This window comes from Scomber japonicus, chromosome 5 (genome assembly GCF_027409825.1).
Source record: "Scomber japonicus isolate fScoJap1 chromosome 5, fScoJap1.pri, whole genome shotgun sequence".
NCBI lineage: Eukaryota > Metazoa > Chordata > Actinopteri > Scombriformes > Scombridae > Scomber > Scomber japonicus.
In genome coordinates this window covers 29587748-29614910 of record NC_070582.1, presented here as the reverse complement: position 1 = coordinate 29614910, position 27163 = coordinate 29587748, and the positions used below count along the sequence as shown (strand labels likewise).

Below are 27163 nucleotides of genomic sequence, written 5' to 3'. Positions count from 1 at the left end.
CATAAAAGGCATCTGTGAGCTAAATGCTGGTGTTTCAATACTCAAACCCTAGAAAACTCTAAGTCTGAAATGTTTTTAGACACATTCAGGGGTTTAATTTTTTAACTTGCTAATATTTTGGAAATGTTAAAACTAGCCTGGATGAAAGTATCATCAGCTCACAAGACAGTACTCAGTCTCTACTCAAAAAACTACTAATCGGGCCTTTTAAGCTTTATCATGTTGTATTTGAACCATTGTAAAAAAAAACTATGAAAAAATCTAAAGTGATGAGGGGGAAAATAACTTTGCTCACTACTTTACTTCTTTTATGTCATATTAATGCTGGTTTGTAATATAGTATGCAAAATCACAGTATAACCTATTGCTTTACTGCTGCTAATTGTAAAGCATATTTTGGGGATGTTTGTGTGTTTTTAACCAGATGAGCATATTTACCCAGTTGGCCTTGCTCTCCCTCCTCTCCTCTCCACCAGCTTGCTCTGCAGTAGCTCCCCTACTCCTCCAGGGGCTCCACATTGCTTCACTATGTTTTGAGTTTATTGAACTGCTTTTTTAAAAACTAAATTTGTGTCTACACATCAGCACAGTATCAGCTCTGACACATGTATCACATTTTCAAGAAAATACTTTAAATAAATAATAAATAACTAAAATAAATATAAAATAAATAAAAAACTGTAAATGATTCACCTTACTGGACTCATTCTGATCAAATGAAAGATTTAAATAAAAAATGGGCTGTTACAAACCACAACTATAAAAGCTCAATTTTAATTCATGTTTGTCATTATGTTCTTAATTATCTTTAGTTTTATTTAATGATCTCTAATGCACTCAAGTGAAATATATTCCATATCCAAATCTTTGGAGGTCTCTCGGTCCAGAACTGGCATGTTGGCGGTGCAGAGAGACAGTCAAGCAGGTTGCTTTCCTCAGAGACAGACTCTGTGTCCACAAATAAAATGATATCAAGTATTAAAGTTCTTTAAAATAACAGACCGTCACTGACAGACCACTGAGAAAAGTTATCTTTAAATGTCCTGTGGGAATATTTGAGACAAATTTAGAATGCTGATCAGTGATCAATAAAAAATTACCGTACAAAAATGCAAGAATGCGCACTTAAGATTGTAAGATTTCACATCACATGCAGCATTACAAACTTGTGTGTTTGATGTTAGCATTTTTGAAAAGTTGTTTATTTTGCACATAACAGTAGGCCTCACGATTCTACGTCAACTCAGCGCTATAGATCGCTGCAAATCTACTTTTTCTATTTCAGAGAAGTTACTTTTTTATTTTGTAATGGACCGGATTCACCTTCAGTTGTTTTGTATTTCTCATTCAAGGATCACAAAACTACTTCATTGTAGACTTTACTCAGTTTAATGAAATTACCTTCATAAGGAAATTTAGGTATAGGTTTGATAAGTGAAGAATGTACTGTTACTACTTAACATTGTGGTTGTATTTATAAAGCATCATGGCCGGGAAATTATAACGCAGTCCACGAAATGTCAGAAGAAATAATTAACACAAATAATGTCTTTCACATAATATTGATTTATTATGTACAGTCGTAGATCATATAGTATGAATTAGTACACCATCCAAAATACCTTCTGTTTTATCTTTCTACATCTGTTGAGTGACACAGTATTGCAAATTGAGTTTATAACAGCACAACTCTGGCAAAAATGAATACAGATTAGGCTACACGCTTCCATTATATTGTTCTTTTGTTGAAATACACGTAATCCCTGAATACGATATGGATACATTTTGTGATACAGTGATAAATAATGTTAGTGAAATCGTTTACAATACTTTCACTTAAAGATGAATAAGCGCCTTTCTACTGCACAGGCGTGAAGCTATTAATTTGACAATACCTGGAGGAACTGTGTCCAGAAGCAGTAAATGATTGATGTAGCTACACAATCCTAATTGTGTTATGCAAGTGATCGGACGGGAAGCACACAACTCTTTTACGCATACTCTCCCCCTGAAGATTCCTCCTCTGGGTGGGAGCGCTGCGCAAATGTCTCAATGCCATTCTCGTCTATCGTAGTACACAAACCCTTTCTCGTCTTCTCTCGTTGCTCAATCTTAATTGTGTAATACAGGCCGGTTGGGCCATCCTCCAGGAGCATATTACTCTCGGAGGAAGACGGCTTCGTTCCGCGCAACGTTCATCAGCAGAAGAAGAGCCGGTGCGTAAAATATATTGGCGAGGCCCATGCCTAAATTGAGCGGAACAAAACCCAGGTCGTGCACTATTTGTCCAGCCGTTATGGGCCCCAGTGCATGGGCCAAGCAGTAAGAGATGTATGCGATGGCGTACACACTGCCATACACTGACACGTGCCGAACATCCACCAGGAAAGCCAGTGTTGGCAGCAACGCCGTGTCCACGAAGGCGATGCCAAAACAGATTCCACACAGTGGGATTATTAGCTGTCCAAAGTTTTTACAGGCTGGCACTGTGCAGGAGCTCACGCCTATAAATACCATACCTATAGCACCATAAAACCACTGGAGACGGGGGTATTTGGCTGCTAAATGGACAGTGAGAAAAATACCTAAGACATGAGGAAAGAAGGCTGGAAACCATATCATGCCGATCTCCCACTGACTGGAGTTCATGGTTTCCTCCATCCAGTTAGCGATAGTGGGCTCAAGGAAGGCTAGAGGGATGTTACAAATTGTCAGAGCACCAGCCACTACAACTATATAGGGATCAATCATCAATTTATATATTGGGGTGCCCACTGGCATCTTTTTTTTCTCTCGGTTGGAGTAGGGCTTTAGCACAAGCAGGCACAATACGCCATCAATAAGACAGATAGAGGCCAGAATCAGGAATAGCACCCGCTTCCCAACGAACTGATAGAGAACCCCTCCAAAGGGGGGCGCCACAAGACTTCCAAATGACATGAAAGCCAAGGCAATACCCAGCGATTTGCTTCTCTCTGCCTCCTCTGTGTACGTATCTGCGATCAGAGCGATCCCTGAAGTGTCCGCGAGGGCTGAGCCGAGGCCCTGCAGGCTGCGCGCCAGGAACATAGTGGCGTAGTTTTCAGCGAAGGCAAATATAAGGGTGGAGAGAAACATGACATTGAGTCCGATGAAGAGTGGGATAACATAGCCAACACTGTCCATAAACGTGCCACTTAGCGGGTTCACCAGAAGCTGCAGGATGGCCTTTGAGGCAAAAAGAAGACCTATCTGTAGGTCGAAGTTCCCTTCAGGTAGTGTGTAGTAGCCGGTGCTGTTGGTGGAGTTGGTGTGCGGTGCAATGGCTTGGGCAGTTTGATACGCTGCTTCCCGTAGATCTTCAAGGTAATCGGGTATAATTGGTACAACAACCATGTAAAGCATGTTGCCTAACAAAAGTGTTGTACACACTATTGCTAGAACAATCCGGTTCTTCCGAACTGGGTCTTGGATTGCAACATTGTCCAGCTGTTTAGTTCCTTCGCCCATTTGGGACAGTTTGGAGGCGGCAGATTGTGCCAAATTAGTGGCGTGTCCCTGTGTGGCTTCTTCCAGCTCCATGATTTCCTTTCTTTCTTTTCGACTCGAGTCTCGTATTTTCCAAAAAGAATCCCTTCCCCCAGTTGATTTGTTTACAGTATTGCACAAACTTTGCACATCTGTTCAGTTTTTTTTTTATTTTCTAAACCAGCACAGGAGCCTTTCTTGATTTAGATAACTTCCCCCTGCTTTACCTCTTCTCTACCTCTTCTCTGTCCACCATCGAACGCTCTTTCCCACTCTTGTTATTTGTGGATGGAAATTTAGTAGAAATAATTGATTGCCCTTTATTCTGGGGACTTCCTGGAGCCCCTTCAAAATAAGATAAGCTGTATCTATTTATTGATCCCATTTTGGAGAAATTCAAATTGACACAATCAGTATATACTGTAAAAAATAGCAGCGTAAGGGTGAAAAAATAAATCAAATAAAAAATATAAATAATACAAGCTCTGTGTAACTAAATCTGCAATATATAAATGTGCAATATGCAGATGTTCCTGAGGTTACATGAGTGCAATGGTCCTGGGATCAACATAGGACACTTGGGGCTCCTTGGAACCGTTTGGAGAAACACAATTTGTACCCATAATAAACTAAAATGTTCAGGTTTATCCCCAGGAATATAATATTTCTGTTCTAAATTTCTATGACACAGAAACACATCCAAGAATATTTCAACTGTTTATTTAGATTTTGTTCAATGATAAACTAATTACACACATACAAGTGCAAAAACATGCTGAAGGTATCTTTCATCAACATATTATAGATATCACATATCACATTTCTTTTCTGAGAGTCAGTTTATAACTATTTACAAAGAAAGAAAAGGAGTATATACTTCTCTTTCTATTGGTTAAACTGTATGTGGCTACAGAACACAGAGTGGAAACGTTGGTTCATACATCTACAGCACACTAACAGCAGATTCACCAAAGTACTGGTTAAATATCTCAGGGTGGGCTTGGTAAAACTGTCTGAGCAGACGCTTTCTCTCCTTGGTTGAGATCTTGGTGTCCAAGTGGATGTTTTTCAGCAGAGCCCACAGCTCCTGGTTGGTGGTCTTCTTTGTAGAGTCAGTGCAAGTTCTGCTGGAGACCTGCTGACAGAATGCAGAGCCTGAAGAACAGAAGAGAAGAGAAACACACAATGTTAAAGTGTAAGGAAATACAGGATACCATATTCATGAACTTCCCATCAGCAACAGCCTAATGGCGGCAACTAGGGATGCCATCCTTGTTAATTACTTCCCCAAAATAAGAAACATCTCACCTTTAGATATAAGGGAAGCCAGCTCGCTAAATATTCACTATAAGCTTACCACTACATTTTAGCCACTCTGTCTGCTTCGCACCACTGCAATTCTTTTCAAATGTGTTTTACTTGATTTTATACATTTTACATTTTACCTTTGTTTTTATTTTACTATTATTATTCTGTATGTATATTATTTTATGTATCAGTGGGTTTTATCTTACATCTTATGTTATGCACTCTATGTATTGTAGTTTCACTTTATTTCATGTTATTTTTATTATCAACAAGTGGGTTTATTTCCCATCTTATGTTACACAGGTGCTGAGTTCAGTGGTTAGTAAGTTTGAGTAAGGGTAAACCTGTGGGAAGATAATCTGAGGTAAGCTGAAAGAGGCTTATTTCCATTAATCAAGATCAGTTGTGAGTCTATGTCTAAAACTTGGGAAATAGGAGGTTCTGTTTGCTTATGGCTTCAGAGACCAATTTACAGATTGTGTACACATGGCGGAACCTCAAATTACCACCACTGAAGTACACATTCATGTTTAGGAATATTATCATATCGCTTTTATTTTCCATGTTATGTACATTTCCATGTTTTTATCTTCATTTTATGTATTTTTTAAGTGAAACTTTTGGTGTATGTCACCTATTTTGTTGTAAAGTACTTTGAAGTGCATTTTTTTTGTATACAGATTCTATTCAGATAAAGTTATTGACACTGCCAAGTACTGTAACATCTGGGACTTTGGCCACTTGGACTGAGCAGAACACACTGGAGACACACAGCAATTATAAATACTCCACTCTGTGAAGCAGCTAGTTGCTAACCTTTTCTGTATCCAGTTTGGTGTTGGGCTAGTGGTGTACACTGGGTTTATTAAAGCTTACTAGAGGTTGATGAGAGCAATGACAGTGAACCAAAACACTGAAGTTGTGAGCTGTAAAACCAAAACAATGAGCTGAAAGATGTTTAAATGCTCCATAGATCTGAGTGGGACTGCAGAGAATTGGGTGTTGAATCTCTTTGGGTTTCTCATAATGCACAACCCCTTTCACCTTACACATAATTTGAGCCATGGTTGTATAAAAATATGTGTTCGGAGCAATTCATGAGCAATAAAATACACATTCTCAATTCAATTAAATTGACTATTGTTACACACTCCCTTGGTGTAGTATGATTAGAATCATATGATGTCTAATGTTAGCAAACGGTACATAGATTGCTGTGTCACTAACATTGCTTCACTCATTTTATCACTTTATGACTCTTTTCTACGTATGTTAGTATGTTAGTCACCATTTACCTTTAACTCCCAATTTTGTCACTTGTGGCCACAGAGGCTGTTAATCAGCAAAAAGTTAGGTGGGGTCATTTTAAGAGAAGGAGATTTTGAAACCAATATATGAAATAAGGAAGAAATGCTCATTTTAGTTTTATTCTAAATGAGGAACTGCATTTTGAAATTGGACACTTTATCTTACAGTCAGCTGTTACGGACAATAGTCACATAAAATGTTTTAATGGATTGCTGGCAATGCCAAAAAGATTGCCCATTATATCAAAAGTATAAAAGATTTTGACATAATCTAGTATGTTCAAATAAAGAAAAATATTTGGTATATAATATATTTTCAATGTATTATATTAATATCCTTGACAGTAACTTTTTCACTAGAGGCAACAGAAATGTTTGTATCTTAGAGGGGAAGTTTTTAAGGAACTACCACCTGGATCAAAAATATGAACAAGATGCAACGCCAAGAAAAATACTGCATGTTCTTTTTCAGTAATTCCAGCTATCTGGAAACAGTACAGTGTTTATGTTAGGTAATAAATCATGACAGATACAAATAAAGCAATGTTTTGTAACCTGACATGAGGTGGTACTGCGCTGAAATGAAAAATAGCAGAACCATTATCAGCTGAAATACCATGGAAATTACGAGTTATCTGGTATCATCAAGAATCTGAATAATAAACATTCCCAAATGTAATGAAGGCATGAAGGCCACAATGATCTGTGAAATCCCTGATGCTTTAGTGGAACCACATCCTCAAGCCCAGACGTGTCATTTTGAGTTTATGTCTGAACTCTTCAGCGTAATAAAAGATGTCATGTTGGTGTCAATTAGTGAAGCATTTTTTTATGCATAACATATCCATCTTGGAGTGAAACCTGCTGCTGCATGGCAACAGCTACAACCTGTTGAGATGTTAGGATTTTTACCATGTCCCAGTCTATTCTCATACTGTATATGTATGTAATATTTAACAGAGATTGGTGTTTTCATCTGTTATCAAAGTGTTTTGTGTTAGATTGTCACTCATAAAAAAGGCATTTACCAGTCACATCTGGCTGCTTCCCCTGTACCATGCCAGCCAGCTTGTCACTCACTCCTTTGTGCAGAGCCCCTGGTATCTGGAGCAAAGAGAAAAGAAAGTCTTGGTCGGCAAATTATTTAATGACAGAAAATGATTTGTCGATTCAGTTGCACAGCTGGAAACTGTCTGTTCTTTCGGTACAAGCTCCCATTTCTCCTTTTCACCCTTACACAAACGTCTAACAGCATTTCCTAAACTGTATTTTGCAACTCAATTTGAGCAATTTGTTTACGCAACAATGAGTTACAGCACCGCTGAAAGTCAAAGCTCAAATAAACACATGAAAGTCTTCCTCAAGCCAACAAAGCAAATGTTTTGTTGACCTTTTATGACACATTATTGGGTCAGATTCTGGTTTTCCCTTTGTACAAGATGTTGGGTTTTGATTTAATAGCCTAAAATTTAATTTAATAGCTCAAATTTAATTAAAAGTCGTAAAAGGTCAGTTTACTAGTACTGGGGATACTACTCAGGCACAGTGACATTATGTCTGTGGCTGTGGAAGTGCTTTGTCAAGTCTGAGAAAATGACCCCTGGTGATGTCATAATGATGTCATCAGGGTTAACTCAACAGTCTGGACCTTGAGATTCACGACAGAAAGACATATTGCAAACTGGGGGCGTGGAGCTTCAAATGTGGACATTTACCATGGAGGAAAGGACTAATGAAAAAATGCTATCAAAATGGGTTTCTTTAGTTTTGACCATCGCCACAGTCTCTTGTGAGTCCCCTAACTTAAAGTTTTTTGGAAAGTATGACATTACAATACCCCTTTACAGAACCTAGGGCTTAAATTAATATATTCTGAAAACATTTCATTACCTTAAAGATTTCCTTTATGTTGCTGAGCATGAAGACCACCATCAGGTCCTCGTTCTCCTTGGAGTAATCTTTGCTGTGGAGCACTGCCCTGGAGAAAGAGCGCTTCACTGCCAATCTGTTCTCCATCTGCAGGTTCAACAGCATATCTTTAATGTCAAATATGATACAATTGTTGAAACAAGCTCACTGCTGTATACCATAGTGATGACTTTCTAGGTTTGGAAATTCTTTCCTTGGCCATTTAAAAAGGAAAGTATGATTCGACATAAGATTTAGTCACCAGTTCTTACCTCTTTGTCCAGTTTTATTCCTTGCGGGTCAGCTGCCAGAGCCATGAATGTAAGCAACCTGCGCAGCTCCTCTCTGCAGCTGGGTGGCAGCAGCTTCAGACACAGCTGCAGGGCTTCGAGAGCCATGCTTAACTTTGCATTAACTGGGAAAGACATGGAAATAAGAGACAGCAGAGGAAGGATGTTCTGATGTTCTCTGTGCACTGACTGAGTTTAAGTTAAGTTGGCATATTGGTACTTTGGTTGGAGAAACAAGCTCTTTTACAACAATGGGAATCTAACAAGTGACACCATCAGGTTTTATTGTGAGCCACAGCCCAAATTCTTACCCAGCAGGTCAGTGATGGCTGTGTAGATGTCAGTCATGTGCTGGGGCAGCAGTGGAGGTCTGTCTGTATGGCTGTAGTGTTTGACTAGTGTCCCATACAACAGCAGCTTACACCGCTCGTCACAGTTATCACCTGGAGCCAGAGATGAAAATGAATACTGTACATGATAATTGGTGTCAATATCATAAACAGCACAGTTGCATGCATAAACACAAACCCTCAACTTGAAAACAACCTGACACTGAATGCACTCTCTGATTATCTCAAAAAAAGGAATGATTGCCCCCTCTTACCTCCATGTTGGGCACTGCTGGCATCAGCTGGCACTGGCTCACAGCTCTCCTGATCTTGAGGGAAACAGTGAGGCAGCTCTCTGCTCACCTCCACCACTGGCTGGTCAGGGAGGAAGTCCAGACAGTCCAGAGCTGCACAGAACCACTCATCCTCCCTGCAGGAGGACATAAGTAAGTTTATTTTAATTACATTAACTTCATTGCAGACAACACTGAAATACAATCTGCATTCATAGCAACTCAGGAAACAGTTAAATTAGTAAGAAAACTTAAAAGAACTGAGTAAACCAAACATACTGAGAGTCCCTGAAGGCCTTGAGGATCTGTCTGTCCAGGTGATTGCTGCTGTAAATCAGATCTGGGTTACTGTGAGCCAGCAGGTGTGATGGAAGGGAGGAGGATGGGGTGTGGATGCACTGAAGCACTCCTTCCAGCAGGGGAAGCTCCACCAGGTTTAACAACCTGAGCAGAGTTTGTTCCTTCCACACCTCATCTACCACTGAGGAATGGAGCAGAGTAAATTATAACATATTATACTGTTGTATAATGTTGTAAAAAATTTCTTTTTTAAAACACACTCTGGTATATGCCCCCCCCCCCCCCCCCTCAGGTTTTTAGTCTTTGATTTTAGAAATGTACAAAACGACCATGAGGGCTTCTTCAATCATTACTATAACTTACCTTTCAATGAGGAATATTATTAAAATCAATAGTCAGTGTGATGTGGTCAGTGCTGTGCTGATGTGAAATAATCTTCTAAAATTGGAAAATTTTGGCAGTTATATGTTTTCAAGAACCCTTAGGCATTAATACAGTGTCCAATCAGTGTACTTTGTAAAACTCAGATCTGCCTCTTAAAATACAGTGATAACACAAATTCAGTCCTGGTGGTGAAAAAACAACAACAAAAACCCAACTGCATTTCACATTTCATTACTCTGATGCACAGGCGACCTGCCCAGAATGTTTCCTGAGTAAATGTGTAATAATATGGAGAAAAAATGATTCATTCACACATCTACTACTATAAGAAGGACTGAATTTCACCTGAAACCTAAACAAGCCCCTCAATGTATGAGAAGAAGCATAAAACGATGAGACATGTCTTACATGATTGTGGTAAAACAGAGTCTGTCTGCACTCTGCTGGGACTCAGACTCAGACAGTCCACCATGGGTTCCAGTGACAGGCTGGCACTGACAGGAGTGTCCACTTGGTTGGCTTTTATGCACGTCTGAGTAAATTTGACAGGGGTAGGCATCGAAACATGTGACCCGGTGGGAAATGTCTGCTCTTCTTGCCTGAAAAGCAAACCGCAGACAGCTTGAGAGATGTTGGAAAGCATTTTTAGGGCTCTAGTTCTTAACATTGATTAATGGTTAAATGTCATAATTAAGACACGCCAAATTAGAACAGACACTGAAGTTAAACTTAAAATGATGTAGACTTCATACCCATCTGAAGGAGCACTGCAGAAGAGCTTCTGGATCCCGTTCACAAGCACACCTCTCTCCAGCTCATCAACCGAGGGAGTGTGCACGTTTACAAACCTGCGTGTGACATTTTAAAAAGGCACATAAAAGGTTCACATATTCCCAGCCAGTGTGGGCGACAGCCAGGAAAAGCATTTTTGCCTGTGACATAATGAAAGAATATCTCGCTGAAGAGGGAGTAATCAGATCAGTGTGTATCTTACCTGTAAAGAGCACTCTTGCTGTCCTGAAACATATCCTGCTTCTTGTCTTTGCCAAACACTTTGGTTCCAACTGCCTCAAACACATTGCAGTCCAGCAGAGCCTGGCACACCAACACCACTTTGTCCCGTGAGGAGGCAGCACCTTTAATTTTAACAAAAAGTGGAAATGAAAACTCTTGAATGTCTTTTGGGTCAGAAATATAAAACGGGACAATTAAAAGATCCACCCAATTATTTGAAGTAAAATTTGAGAAAATGGCACACAATGACCAGCGCGCACACACACACCCTCCAAGCCTTTCACTTGGTTTATATGTTCTGCCAACACATCCACAGCCTCTGAGCCAAGGAAACAGTCACTGTGGGACTTCAGGTGGACTCGTCTACGCTTCACTGTCACAGATGACCTGAGGTGGACGATTAGGCCACTCCACAAAGGGGTAGACTGGACTGGTTTGCTGGCCCCACCAGGAGCTGAGAGACAGGCACAGAGAAACATGATCCAAGGAAAAAGTTAGTCTCTTCATATTTTACACATGATCTGTGCAGGGCTGGGTTAGGCTACAGATTTGACAAAAGACAGGGGATGGAGAAATAGGAAGAGGAATATAACTAAATGAACAGGCTTTCATTAGCTGCAGAGATGGCAGCACCTCGTTGAAATGCGTTAATTCATTTACCTTGAGGTCTCACACACAGTTTCTCTGAAAGGTTCAACGCCGCCGCTCTTTCCTTGATTGAAGCCATGTTTCCCCACTGGTGAAAAACAGTTGGGGAAACACTGCTTTGGTTGGCACCTGATGGGAAGACAAACAATAGTAAGCAAACTCGGTCCAAGGAAACGTCCAGGCCCCTCTAGTTTGTGTAGTTTTAAAATCCAACCGCTAGATGGCGCCAATCGCTAAGCCACACAGAGCCCATCCATCTCTGTGACACAGAACCAGTTTAATCTGTCTTTTTTTGTTTATAGAGTTAAAATAAGACAGCACGGTGTTGTCTGACCTACGTGCTTGAATACACTAAAAATATTACCAAATGAGAAAAGACTGACGCATAACTGATTAGTAGCCGATGCTGCCTTCATGTACCCATGGAAAAATCAAATTTACTAATGTAATCGAGATGGGAGCAATGTTGGAGGGGATGCAGATACATGTCAATTATGGCAAAAGTGATATATTGTGTAGTGTTATTGCCAATATTTTAGTTAATTCATACAAGCAGCTTCGTTGCATTTTCGTTGGAACCATTTACAGAATGTAATCTATTCAGATAAGTAGACCAAAGGCCTATGCATGCTGTATGACCCCCCCCCCCCCCCCCCACCACCACCTGTAACCTCTGCTGAAACTGCAAAATAACAGAAAGGAGGAAAACAATAATGCCAAAAGTATGAAGAGCACTGTCCTCATGAAAATCGCGTTTTTACATAATTTAAAACAGTTAATTTATGTGGTTTCCCCTTGTTAGAGACATTTAGGTGATATGTTTTTCATTTGTGTAACCGCTAACACCAATTTTATGTGGAGGTACCTGAAGGCAGCTGCTGGGATCCATGTTTAAAGGTTTTGTATGTTCAGAAAACAAAGCTTTTACTGCGCTAAATCATTTAAAACAATAAACAATGTAATTCCCGGGAACATATATGTTAACATTCAAACATGTAAACTTTTTTTTTTTAAATAGCAACGTTTTAAAATTATGGATAAACTGCATTAGTTTGGGGGTGAAGGTTATGTTAGCTAATTGAAAGCTCGTGTTAGCAAAACGTTAGCTTCGGTTGAGCTAACATTCAAGTTTAAGCTAATGTAAAAAAAAAAAAAAAAGTTTACGTCTTGAGAAAATGTATTTCGACTGAACACATAAGCTAAAACTGTTGGTTGGTTAGCAAACTAATTAACACTAAGTCAACTAAACACATATTTGAATGCTAGACAAAATTAATTAATGTTAGCTTGGAAACAGAAGAGACTCTACTTGAACGAGGTGAAAGTGTATGAATGTGAATTAGCATACTATGAATAACACAAGTAATGTTAAAAGGACATATACTTAGTACTGCCTTTTAAAGAGGAGGACGCAACGAGCTTGCTATCTTTTCTGCTCTTTTCTCGAATTAGGGCTGCGTGACATGGACAAAATCAAATATCTCAATATTTTTGACCAAATACTTTGATATATATATTTCAACAATACTTAAGGCAAAGCAAGGCAGCTTTATTTATAAAGCGCATTTCATACCCAGGGGCAACTCAATGTGCTTTACATAAAAACAAGTATTTAGCAGTAAGAATTGGAAACAAAAAACATACAATTTGAAAAATAAAAATGAAACCCAATAATAGTAAAAAAAAAAAAAAAAAAGAAAGAAAAAGGAAACATTAAAACATGCCCACTAAAAATACAAAATAAAAACAAAGTACAGGAAAATAAAAAGAAAGAAAAGTAAAATCAAAACTAGATTAGAATAGAGCATTAAATATAAGTTTGCAGCATAAAATAATGATTTGCTTTAAAATCATTAAAAGGACATACTGTGCAAATTAAAGATTAAAAGTGCTTTAAAAAGAGCTCAATCACAAGCAAAGGAAAAGAGAAGTGTTTTTAACCTGGATTTAAAAATGTTCACAGTTGGCTGACTTTAGGAAGACTATCGGTGCTTTCACAAATTATTTGCAAATTGAGATAGTCATCAGAGGAATTAACCAAGAATAAACTTACTGCAGTTTGCAGTTTTGGCTCATAATGTGGATATAATGAAAGTGGGTAAAGGCCAAGCTAAAACAGTTAAGGTAAGTTTAGAAAATGGCCTTTCAAGCCAAGAAAATACTGCTGCACTTATATCTTATTACAATATCAACAATCTTTGACGATATCTAGTCCCATATCACAATATTGTGATATTGATATATTGCCCAGCCCTACCTTCCAATAGTAAGAACCACTGTACTAATGTTTGTAATATAGGTAAGTATTGCAGTACTTTGCCCCCTGCATTGCTGATGTATGTGCTGTGATTACATGTGTAACAATCTTAAGGCTGTGGTTTAACTTTCTCTCCTTTGTGCCTTGCAGAACAGTTGCTGACATAACTCGCCTAAAGGTAATGCAGACATCACGTCGCCTGATAGAAATGTGCCCGTTTAATGGATGGCACTTCTTTTAATTTGTCTTTTCATGGCTTAGAGATGGTGGTTAATACCTGCTCAAGTGAATCACAAGAGATGCGATTAAAGACATTGTGGTTTACTCCCTCGGTCGCACTAGGGCACACAAAAAGACGCAGCGCGCACACGTAGACCGTCGCTTTGAAACACTAACACAGGTTTTTGCACATCATCCCCTCCCTCCTCAGCCTGGGGGTCACGGTGTCAGTTTATGATAGTAGCCAATTCTAGCAGGGATCATTTAATTCTCCAACATGATTGATACCAGTGCAGGTTAAATGGGAGAAAAAAGGTCTGGTTCTATTAAGAGATCAGTGGCTAGTGGAGACCTCCCACTTAAATAGTCATATTTTGCAGCATGTGTGTGTGTATTCAGTGTGTTTGTATGTGTGTGTGTGTGTGTGTGTGTGTGTGTGTGTCAGTTTCTTGGTTATATTGAGGCGACAGAGACACTTCCAGGGGATTATCCACAGGTCAAATTAAATAACTTAGATAATTTAAAAAGCATTGACAGCACAATTTGTCCATTCAGTGTTATTGCTCTGACCCCTATTTGTGTCAATGGGCTGGTTCATTTGAACCTAGATGGCTTGTCAAGGTGTTATCTTCTCAGAGCAATGGTGTAAAACAAAGAAAGAAAAAAAAATCCTAACAGTCATTTCAGAGCCATTAGGTGAGATTGTAGTGATTGAGACACATTACCAGGCTTTAATGTCCAGAGCCTGTTATTTCTAATAAAAATCATTTAGCAGTAAAACTTGCAGATGAGGAAGTAATTATACTGTAAGTGGCTGAGCAGAGCATTACTGCTTATTAAACTGCCTATTCTATTAACCTTTTTTTCAACAATTTTTTTTTCTTGATTAACAGGGAGAAGAGGCCCAGCAGGACCTTGGCCGACCCTGAAACAACTCGATGGATCTCAGCGGAGACTCTGGTGCACTCCGCCCCCACACTGTTGTAAGTTACAACGTCTGACAGTAGAAGACAAAGCACATAACAGTCATCAACTTCTTTACTTATACACTTATTTATAAGTTTCAAATGATTGTACTTTTTCTCAGTTTTGGTACCAGAAATAAAAGTTCTGGAAGTTTCCTGATATTTAGAAAAACGCTAAGATTGGACACATGCAGTATTTATATTTACTGACTAGCTTTTTTTCTTGTAGTATGCAGCAGGAAATGACACCAAGCATGTACTGTCTTTGTCCTACAGTCTGCACGTCTAACTTCATGTTTTGAATATCTCAAAAGTACCAAACTGATATGTTTCTGATGCATTTAGGGAGTCTCTCTGCTTAGCTAAATTAAAATTTTGATAATTTTTACGCAGGCAGGTGGACCGGGGACTCTGCATGAGCTGCCTCTGCCTGGTGCCCCGTGTCAAACAGAAAGCGGAGGCACCATCTTACTCCAGCTGCTGGAATTTAAAACCCATCTACTTGAAGCTGTAGAGGAGCTGCACATTCGAAGGGTATACTAGGAGCTGAAAGTATACATACTTTTTGTTTTTTGTTTTATCGATGCCTTATTGAAAAAGGAGCTCTCTTTTAATTTAAATTCCAACTTGTGAAAGAACAGCGTCACTACACAATGTTTGTGTTTGCACCTGATGTGAGAACCAGCAGGTTTTCTTTTTATTTCAGCATCTAGAGCAAATGTATTTGATCCTATGTGTTTGTACAGTTACTGTGATCAAATTAGTGAGAGGCTAATGCTAGTGCTTTACAGATGACTGAGTAGCTGATAAGAAGATGGCACAAACATAAACAGTTAAACAATATGAGAGTAATGCACAGAAAAAAAAATGTATAATAGATTAAAAAAACAAGACAATATCAAATAAAATTGATAATAGGGAATAGAATATTTTAAAACATGATTACAATAAAATAAATAATGATTATTCCTCTGCATCTTATCAGTGTTTACTGAGTGAAACTGAGACACTAACAGCTTTCTTTTAGTTAAAGAGTGTGTAATTTAGCAGAAAAGTGGATAAGAGTTGGTTTGATAGCGTCCATAGAGAAAGCTACCTGCCTTTAAGCTGGGTTTGATGCACATTATGTCAAGATGGAGGTCAAAGAAGCCATTTGGCCCTTGACCATTAAGTAGGAAGTACATTTGTTTGTTAAAAAAAGGAAAAAAAGAGGAGAAAAAAAACTGGTTTCTACCCTCCAGCAAGTAGTTTCAACCTAACAACACATCCTGAGTGTGCTTAAAGGTTAGAGGAGCCCCAAATGGGATGTCAGTCGTTTGTTGCAATTTCATTGTTTTTTTTATTTTTTATTTTTTATTGTTATAGTCATGTTAACTGGGACACACACTTAAGACGGTCCATCAGTCTGATCCTCCTCAGGCGCTGCTGCTGCTGCTATCAAAGTAGGAGTTTGTAGTTGTGGTTGGCAGGGGTGGAGAGGTTAAGAAGCGAGAGGATATCATGAACGGACATTCCTGAGCAGGGTTTGTTTTTAATACAGTACAACCAGTGCTGGTTTAGCTGGTGAGAATGTAGTTTACTTGTAGATTTAAGTGTAGATGAGAAAGCTCTGTGTGGAGACCGACGTGAAGGTGTTGTCATTATTCTGAGTCAGAAACTGTACAAAAAGAGACATGTGACCTATCTTAATGAGAGAAACTTTTGGATAAACTAACTTCTAACTACGCTATCAAATAAACCTCCACATTTTCACGCCCTGATACTTAGTTTTTTTTTGTTTTTTTTAATGCCCAGTAAAAGGCATCCAATCAGAGCTGCGATAAAACAGAAAAGAGATGAAAAGCCACAACTTAAATATATGAGTCATGACTTCCTGCATATACCTACATACCTAAAATCATATATTATAACAAAATATCAATTAAAAGGCATCAGTGGCCCCAGCTCTGAGTTCATCTGCTGTTGCCTATTTTGATTTACATGAATTACCAGGCTTAATAAAGCTTTTTAGTGTCTTTTTTTTAAACATGTGCGCACGCACACACACATACACACACATACACACACACACACACACACACACACACACACACACACACACACACACACACACACACACACAGACAGTAATTATTCCTCAGTGGGAAAATAACAGCTTTATCTCCTGTGCCCTCCTTCTTTGCAGTGCCACGCTGGTAGCATAGTTTATTAGGAACTTATAAAATCAACTCACTGAGTTAACCGGCTCCCACATGCACATAAAAAAGTCCCATGGATATAGAGAGCAATTGACTTTTACCTGCCTTCTGCGGGGTAAGAGGGAGGATAGGGATGGCTTTCCACAAATATCACCTCCCTTCTAATGTTCCTCTTTCTCCCGGGCGTTTCTGCAAAACATAGAGAGGAATGAAGCAGAAAAAAACTTCATGCAGTTTGCAGTTTTGGATCAACTCCAGAGATACACCGTACCAGCTGTCGCCCCGTCCGAAATTTATTGTCTTATTTCTTGTTTCAGTGATTGTGAATTTCTCTTTACGCAATATGTGATGGGTCAGGTTTGTTGAGTATTAGGTTTATGTAAATGATCTGTCTCCACGGTTCAGGATGCAGAGACACGCTTTGAGGACCAGATCAGTAAACTGGTGTTGGAGAAGCAGGAGCTGGAGTGGGAGAAGGTACAGCTGAGCCTCGCTGGCTCTACGTCAACTTTCTGTCAAAAAACAACAACAAAAAACAACATGTAGATCATCAACTATTTTAATCAATTTTACTCTTCCCCCTATGACAGGAATCCCTCCAACATCAAATGGAAACAGTGGCAAACCAGCACTCAGAGTCGCTCACAAACGTTAAGAAGCAGGTACTTTTCTTCGGGTTGCAGTTTGCAGATCTAAATGAAGACATTTAACAACGCACGTAAACATCTCTTCTTTTCTTTTTCTGAAGTTGCAGGCCAAAATAAGAAAGATTGAGGAGGAGAAGGTATGAAGGGCTTATATCCAAAAGTGTCAACATGATTCTCCGAGCATTTCTTTCAATTAATGTTTTTAGTGGAGTAGTAAATTCACTCATCTCAGTTGCACAATCTTGGCCCTGGGAGTGGATTCTTTTGTGTTGTGTTTCAGTATTTATTGCTTTTTTGACACTCACAATAATAATATAACATTTCAGGGAAAATACCAGGTCAGCGTGGAGTTAAAAGACAAGGAGATTAACAACCTGAAAGAGGAGCTCAAATTGTTGCAGGTACTGAGCATACAACGCTCTGTCTCACACACACACACACACACACACATCAGCACTTCCATTCATCCTGTCACCTTTCTTACTGTCTTTTTCTTTCTTTTAAATCAGAGAAAAGCAGATTTTAACATTGAACTTAAACTGTTATAAAAGAGAAGTGATTCCCATGCTGACCAGAGTCAAAGACATGAGTTGTCAGTGCACAGGCCTGACTCAGTCTGGCTCCCAGAGTGTTTCGTCTTCAGGCCCTGACACCACAGAGGTGATATATAGCCATCCCCACAGTCCGCTGCACTTTAACAGCCCGGCCGTGCTACACAGACAATAGAGACTGTTTTTGATATTCTATCTGGGAGAGGCTGACTGCGGCATTTGGCCATAGCGAGGCCCGGCTGTGTTGTTCATTCTCGCGACACGGTCTGGTGGATTCTTTTAATTTAACACATTCTCACATCAGCGGCAGTTGGGATTGAAGTGATTTAATTGCCACGTACCTTGACGAACTGCGAAATTACAAATACGTGCTCAATCGGAACAGAACGGTTCAATTCCTCCATGTTAGTACTCGTTATTTTAATCCTAATAAATAACTGGGTTTATGAATATCCATAACAGTATTAAGTCTCTATATTAAAACAAATGATCTGTATAGACTCAACTTCTTTAATGAAAGAGGGAAATTAACCTTTTATTTTCTTATTAATTAAGCGTATTTTTGGAAGGTCTTTCTGTGATTTTTCGGAACAAGGTTTTGATGCTTTTGAATTACCCGGTAAAATGACGGAAACCCTTGCAGTTGGATCCAGGTCTAATCGATTGTCTTTGTAATCACACTGGCACAGGTACAGATCAGTGTTTCCTATCTTTAATAACTAATGTTGACCTCTTCATACGTGAAGCATCATCCATGTCACTGGCTGCACAACTAGTGTTTCACTTTTTCATGTTTTTTTCATTTGATAAATCATGTAGGAAGTAGATGAAGTATTTGTTTAACTTTTGGTCATCTGGTGACCCTCTGATGGTCTGGCTACCCAGAATGAGAAATCCACTTATACTGGCTGATGAAGTCCTGGTTGTATAGTAAATGTTTCCAAAAATCTAAAAGAACAAAGTGTCAGTGCACATTTGACAAAATATAATAATAGAGCTCCAAAAGAAACTTTGAATATTTCTACTATTTTGTTTAACTTATAAAAAGTTCTGTTATAATAAGAGATCAGACAGGGTTTTGTGTTGTATGCAAAGCAGCAGATGACAAATCAGTCTCACCTCAAGATCAATTCAGCGTCTGTGTACATAGATGTATGATGGGTTAATGTGCAGAAACTGTTGTAACATTACCTTATTTGAATTATTTTGGATGCTGAGAAGAAGGTTCGTATACCCATAATGCTCTGCTCATCAGGATGGAAACTCTTCATCGCGTTGAATTTCTTTTACTGCTGTTTTGCAGTTGCTGAAGTACAACTTGGAGAAGAAATCAAGTGAGCTGGTAAGAGAAGGATCTTCCACTTGTACAAATTGTTGACGGGGAACGGGTGGGAGTGAGAAAAATTAAAAGAGGAGGATGAGGGAATGGTGCTAAGGAGGGACGGGTTTGGACGGAAGAGCTCATCAAGAGTAACGGATAGGGAGTGTTTGACACTTTGAACTGCCAGCACAGCAGAGAAAATATCTCTATTAAAATATTTTATAACTGGGCCTCACTCGGTTTAACCCTCTTCACATAACAGTGGCACAGCAAGGGAGTTGAAGAGAGCTGGTGTGTCGGGAGATGGGGAGGAGGGAGTGAGAATGAGAGCGAAAGGGAGTGAGTGAAGAGTGAAGAAAAGAATCCGCTCAGCTTGATACAGACAATCAAACTGTAATGGCAGTTTGAAGACAATAAAGCGCTCTGAGGCATACGATGAGTTGATTCCTCCATCCCACTGAAAGAGACAGACACTGGATGTGTTAAACTGTGATCCTCTCAATCACCTGACAGCTATTTTCATTGGAGCACTCTAGTCTGACAAGACGTGCCTCTGCATTGTACCTCCTCTTATTCTGTGCCTGCTTTGAAACTTCTTCCCCTTAAAGGAGAAAGTAACTTTTTTGGATACACGCTGATTCGCTCTCTTAATGAAGGTTACATGAGATGCGTGCTGCTCGCATGAGCAGAATAAGGAGCTACAGCCAGCAGCTGGTTAGCATAGCTTAGCTTAAAGACAGCTAGCCTGGAGCTGTCTGAAGGTTACAAAATCCAACACCTAAAGTGATGACAAGACTCCATGAAGTCACTGCTCACAGCCAAGAAATAGTCCCACACATAATCATCTGTAAACCCCATCTGTTTCCAGTCTTTATGTTGTTGTTGTTCCTTTTATGTTATGTGAAGTTAATCAGCTGCTGGCTGTAGCTCCCTATTTAACATATAGATAAGAAAGCGGTGTATATCTTCTCATCTAATGTTCAGCAAGAAAAATTTAAATTATTGCTTTAAGGATAAGAAAAATGTTTTCATAGTTCATCATCATACCTCTATGATTTAATGAAATGATTAATTCTTGCAACATATATGGAGCGGAGAACATTGTTGTGCAATTCAATGTTTTTGCACAGATATGCGAGTCAAACCATGTCCAGTACCATGGCAACTTTTTTTTCTTGCTTCTTTCTCTCTGTAGAGGGCGTTTGTTTATATGTCTGTTTTGTAACTGTAGGAACAGAAACTATCCTTGCAGAGTCGGTCAAAGGACAGCCACCTGAACCAGCTGGGGGAGGTGGAGAAACGTTTCAGTGCTCTGTCCAGGCAGTGCACCATGGTCAAGCAGGCCCACGAGAAACTAGAGCAGAATGGTAACTGATGGATGGATACACAGAATTGATTTGATTAGGTTTGCTGATTTTACTATGCTGAACAAAATGCAGTTTCTGTGAAGTCAGACATAACTGCACTGATAATGTTAGTGCATCAATACATGCTCCTGAATGTTACCCTGCTAGTATACCTAAAATGTTCTCAGTGTTCACATTATTAGATCTAACAGAAGGGGCCCTGTTTCGCCCCCTGAGCAGCCTGAATTATTTAGAGTATGAGTGTAACAAGGTGCTGAAAACAATTCACAGGGATGCTGGTCTGTGCTGAATCTGACTTGATACAGTAGGATGACTCGGCCCCTTCCAAAAATTTTCAACAGCACATTAATTCCGGCAAAAAAAATCCTCTTTCACTTCATCCAAAAGATATTATTTTTGGGGGTTGAGATCTGGGTAATGAACAGAGGTCACTGTCATGTTACTTTTAAATACTCCTCTAGGAAATTTTGATAAAGAGTAGACTTTATGGCTATGAAGTGATCTCCCAGGTCAACGGCAGTGCTCAGTGTTAAATAATGCTCAGTTGCTACCAAGGGGGCTTTGTGTGAGCCAAGAAAACATTCCCATAACACTGACACCAACAGCCTGTCCAGCTGACACCAAGCAGGGTTGACTCATGGATTTATTCTGTTGATAAGAAAATATGCATCCTGCTAGTTAATCAGACTTGTTACTACTCTTCAGCCATCCATTTCTATTGACTAGCTGTCAAGTGTAGCTCATTGCCCTTGTTATCAGCTGATAATAGAGGAGCCAGGCATGATGAGACTCTAATATGACCTACTGCTTAACTTCTGATGTGTAGTCCTGGGCCCCGAATCTCCTCTGAGTGGATGATAGCAGTTTACATAAATGGGGAGACAGAACTAATAAAATATGTTTACATAGTGTATTTTGTTATGAATATTGACATTAGTAGAGAGCAGTTTCTCTGCAGTTCACAACAATATATGCATTACTTTATACATTGTTGTATTATGGCTGTAAATAACGTAGTTTTCCTTTGTAATCAGACAAATGGGGGATATGAAATAAGTGACTTTAACATTAGAGGGCTTTACATTATTAGGGAGCTATTGCAGTTTCAAATTTAATAATAACTTTTTGTAATTGCACCTTTCATACATAAAATGCAGCTCAACGTGCCATTTGAAGCAATAAAATAAAATCAGATAAGTACAGTAATTAAAATTCAACAGCATAGAAAAAACAAAAGATAAGATCAAAGTTTTGCGGTAAAGGTATGAAAAATCTCTATGATAGTCACAACTTTTAAAAAACATGTATTTCACATTCCTAAATCTCTATTCATGCAAAGGGATGACACAGTCATGCATTAGTGTCATGCTGCCATGGCTGTGACTAATTTAAAATGCAATGTTCTGTTACCTGTCTGGAAAATGTTTCATGATATCATTATTCACTATGAGAACAACCAGAATGAGAATATAAAACTACAATGTCTCATGTAAGGTTGAATGTCTTTGTTGTTTATTTAGAGTTTGTGGTTTACAGATTCATTCCTGTCTGTCCTCATGAGTGTCTCTAATGATAATGTCTGCGAATATTAGTTAAGCCATAGCATTATATATATATATATGATGACTATTTTCTCTGTGTGTTATTTCTACAGTTGATGAGGCCATGAGAATCAATAACAAATTGACGTCTGCAAATGAAAAACAGGAAGCAACCATTGCGTCACTGAAGAAGGTGTGTGGAAAAGTGCCTTTTTACATTTGTTATTTTATTTATTTCAGGCAAGATGTCGTCTTTCTGATGTTTGGACCATATGTCAAATTATTATCTCCAAGTGTTTAAATTTAAGTAATCAACTTGAGGCATTTAGGAGGAATCAACCTGGGTAATTTTGTCAGTTTTAACTGTTTGAATGTTCGGTGCTTTCTCAGGAGTTGGAGGAGGTCAGAAACAAGCTGATCAAGGCCAAGACTTCATCAGTCCGACATGATAAGACCCAGAGTCCTACAGGCAGAGAGCCGCATGTGCAGCAGCTGCACCACAAGCTAAACATGGTACATTACTATCAAGTTTAAAGTTTTCTCACCACAGTTGCTAATCATCTCTTTCACATCAAGATGACAGTCAAATTACAACAATAATAATTAGCTGGAACTTATTATTAGTGGATCGTTTGTGGAAGATGGATGGAGATCTCATGTATGTCACACAGCTTGTGGGGAACTGTGATGTGAGCTGTTCCTCGACTGTTAATAAATGAAGCTTCACATGTTTAGGAAACTGAAATGAACAAGAAGCTCAGGGATGAGGTCGTCGCTGTGCGAGCAGAGAAACAGGTGAGAGTTTATAAAATAACCAAAAGTTTGTGTCTGACTTACCATTGGAATTACAACTACCACTACATACTGATGAGCAAATAAGCTAAACCTAATTTTGCACTGTCATGTACAATAACTGTCATATTGTATTGCTTAATTCAACATGCTGTACCTTCATTTTGAGTACGTGTGTGTGCATGTTAATGAAGGAGGTGATGAAGTCTCTGCAGCACACTCAGCAGCTGTTGTTGAGCCAGACGCAGACTGTAAGCAAAGTGGAGCTGGAGCTGCAGATACACGCAGAGCAGCACCAGGTCAGAGTCTCAGTGTGTGCAGATTCATGGACGTGACTAAACTGTAAATGAAAGCAACAGGTACCGCTGGTGTTGTATTCACTGATGTAGTGACACTGATGCTGTTTCTGGGAGGGTCCCTCTTGTCTTTCAGCTGAAAATTTGGTAGGAAAATAATGGTTGGATCTTCCATGCAACTTGATTTTCATGATTATTGCATTATGTGGTAAGTTTCAGCTTTTCCACAATGAGTCCAACTGTTGTGGAAACTTTAATTTAAATGAGCTAAAGTGAAGATTAGGAGCAAAAGACAGTCCAGGAAGTACCAGTAATACAATTACAGCTCAAAGAAATCTCCTCAAAGCATGGAGAGTCATGAAAGTCCATCATTTGCTGTTACAATTATAATTTGTTAAAAAGTAGACCTCGATTTGATGTGAAAGTGAGAAAGTTAAAGAAGAAAAACCATACAGCGATCTAAAATTACGATAATATCTAATTAATAGAGCGCTTACTTCTTTATCTATCAATCAATCAATCAATCAATCAATCTTTATTTGTATAGCCACCAAATCACAACAAAGTTATCTCAAGGCACTTTACACATAGAGCAGGTTCTAAACCGAACTCTTCATGTTTTAACTTTAAAGAGACACAACATTCGCACATGAGCAAGCACTTGGCAACAGTGGCAAGAAAAAACTCCCTTTTAACAGGAAGAAACCTCGGGCAGAACCAGATTGAGAGTGGGCGGCCATCTGCCTCGACCGGTTGGGGTAGAGAGGAGAGAGAGGGAGGATAGGAGAGAGAAGCACAATGAAAATCAACAATGAAGCTAGAAGGTCCGGGACTGGAATCTGTCATCCGGACGTCTACAGGCCCAGATTACCTGTGAGACGAGAAAGCACAGACAACTCCGGGGGAAGAAGTTTAGGTTATTGAATGCATTAATAGTACATGAATGTTAATGGATATAGATGGATGGATAGAGAGAGAGAGAGAGGGAGGAGGAGAGAGGAGCTCAGTGCATCATGGGAGTCCCCTGGCAGTCTAAGCCTATAGCAACATAAGCTAAGAGCTCTAAGAGCCCTAACTATAAGCTTTATCAAAAAGGAAGTTTTAAGCCTACTCTTAAATGTAGAGAGGGTGTCTGCCCCCCGGACCAAATCTGGAAGATGGTTCCACAGCAGAGGAGCCTGATAGCTGAAGGCTCTGCCTCCTGTTCTACTTTTAGAGATACTAGGAACCACAAGTGAGCCTGCATGCTGGGAGTGCAGTGTTCTGGTAGGTACATAAGGTACTATCAGCTCTTTGAGATATGATGGAGCCTGACCATTAAGAGCTTTGAAGGTGAGGAGAAGGATTTTGAATTCTATTCTGAATTTTACTGTAGCAATACTTACACATCAAATTCATCCTTATTATCTGGAAAGTCGCGAAAGTAAATCATTAAATTAATAATAATTAAATATAAATAAAAGTCATCCATTTTCCAAAATTAAGATCATATATGCAGGTTTTAAAGTTTTACTGGCATTCTGGATGCAGATTTTGTTGTGCAATATTGTTCTGATTGGCTGTCACTAATTATGTTGTCCGTCAAATCATTATGAAAGTGATCCCAACAATATTATTTGTCACTTGTTCTCGTTATATTAATGCTGTGGACTCCACCATTCACATGTGTAAGAATGATTTTTAAAATTATATATTTATACTTATCGTTACACTTCTAGTTTTTGGTGTGGCCTTTACTGTGCTGTATTTTGTGCTGAATATGAAATAAGAACAGCTTCTTGGAAAATGGGCCAAACTACTGTAACATTTTTGTTGTTCTTGTCTTTTTTACTTTCAGGAGTGTTCATAATCTTACTCTATAATTCCTATAATTGCGCTCTGATTACTGCTGTATGTCAAAATGGATTTGAGTGAAAGAGAATGTGTTGTATTTCTCCCTGTAAAACCCTGCACCGCCTATTGGTCCCACACAGATCAGGAATTTTTCAGGGTCTATTTAAACGATTATGGATTGAATTTATACAAGGACAGAAATAAATGAAGACCATTGTTTCTGCCCATAAATATGATGAATGTGGTGTTGTATATCACAACATTTACATTTACATTAGTGAATACGATCCACTCCGCAACTGAATGATAGTGTGTTTATCCTGCATTTATGGCTTTACAGTTTATTGTTCTCTTTTCTTTTTCTCTGTACCCCCTTCTTATTTTTAATTCACCCATTCATTCATTTATTAAAATCATTATTAAAATGACACAAGCCAACTGATTTGTATTAGCAAGAAGGCCCTGCTCTCTCTCACTGCCCTGTTTAAGACCTTCTGTTCACGTTAAATAAACACATAAAAATTTAGTATTGCATTAAAAATCCCATGGGTGATTAATTTTACTGCAGGCCCTTAAGCAGGAACACAAGGTGATGCGAGAGAAAAGCAAAGCAATGGAAGACAAGGTGGCCCAACTGATGGAGAGCTACACCGCTGCCAAGACCAACTGGGACAAAGAGGTAGAAGGAAAAAAAAGTGTGGGAAAAGGCAGTGTGACAGTGACATTTTTATGTCGTGTATTGTAAAAGGAAAAATATTAGTCATTAAATGTTGTTTTTCATACAAAGACATCTGAAAGTGTAATCATGTCTTTCGTGTGTGTGTGTGTGTGTGTGTGTGTGTGTGTGTGTTTAACAGAAGACAATGTTTCTTGATAGCATTAAGAGTGAGCAGCAAGACCATCAAGGAGTGAAAGAGGCATATGACAAGCTTCATCAGAAACACACTGAACTGTCCACACAGGCCAAAGCACAAGCTCAGCACCTTCAGGAAATAGAGGTACAGACACAAACATGCATATAGTGGCAAAACACACGAGTTAGTGACCATATACAGAGATGAAGCTATATTTGGTCTTTTACTGTCACTGGCACTTCAAAGTTTTTCCTTTGTGCCGCATATTGCTCAATAATCTTACACATCCAGAAGTGAAAAAATAATGATGAGTTAGTGTTAAAATACACATTTTTACAGTCATGGGGATATGTTACTGGTTGTAAAACAATAAATATAAGACTAGTTTGAACATGTGTCAGCTTTGTGCAGAAGTTAAGAAAAAGCAGCCAGAAAGCTCAGTTACAAACTTCACTTCTGTGATAAGAAAGGCCACAAGTTCATCTAACTGCAGTGTTTTTGCTGGACAGTTGACTATAGGACTTCTTAGGGAGGTCTATCATGAGAAGTGGTTGTTCAGTGAACTGCGTCATTGTGTGTGGTGTCACATACCCAACATAACAGAAACGCTCTCAATTACACTATAAACACTGGCACCACAGTAAAAAGATGCAGCAGCAGAGAAAACTCCCCTCACTTCCTACAACTACACAGGTGAACAAGAAGCATCAGTGCATCCTAAACATGTGTCTGTTTATTCCTCTTTACACAGACGAGAGGCTGCAGTCACAGCCTCAGTGTTTCTACCGAGCTCTTCCCCACTTTAGCGGAGGGAACCAAAGGAGCGAGACCTCTTAATGAACCCAACTCCAGCTCTGAGCTAACTAGCTTTGGCAGTCAGCAACACTTGGCTGTTTCTCAGATGGAAAACTCAGACTGTCTGGAGGACACGAGAGCTGCGAACAAGCTATTTGCCACCAGACCAACAGGAAGTAAGCCAGATAAATATAAACAAAAAGACAGAAACAGGTTTAATTTCTTATTCTTCGGAATTC

The 27163-nt window shown here is 39.1% G+C and overlaps 1 long non-coding RNA gene and 2 pseudogenes across 1 annotated transcript; 1 reads left to right on the top strand and 2 right to left on the bottom strand.

Moving 5' to 3' along the window:
- Window positions 1-1991: 1991 nt before the first annotated feature.
- On the bottom strand, window positions 1992-3751 carry LOC128358842 (probable vesicular acetylcholine transporter-A; annotated as a pseudogene).
- A 590-nt stretch (window positions 3752-4341) lies between these two features.
- Window positions 4342-11367, bottom strand: LOC128359007 (DEP domain-containing protein 7-like; annotated as a pseudogene).
- Window positions 11368-22831: 11464 nt separating this feature from the next.
- LOC128358295 (uncharacterized) lies at window positions 22832-23393 on the top strand. Its single transcript, XR_008321397.1, has 3 exons — window positions 22832-22867; window positions 23090-23149; window positions 23341-23393. It is a non-coding gene; the product is annotated as an uncharacterized LOC128358295 (long non-coding RNA).
- Window positions 23394-27163: the final 3770 nt, after the last annotated feature.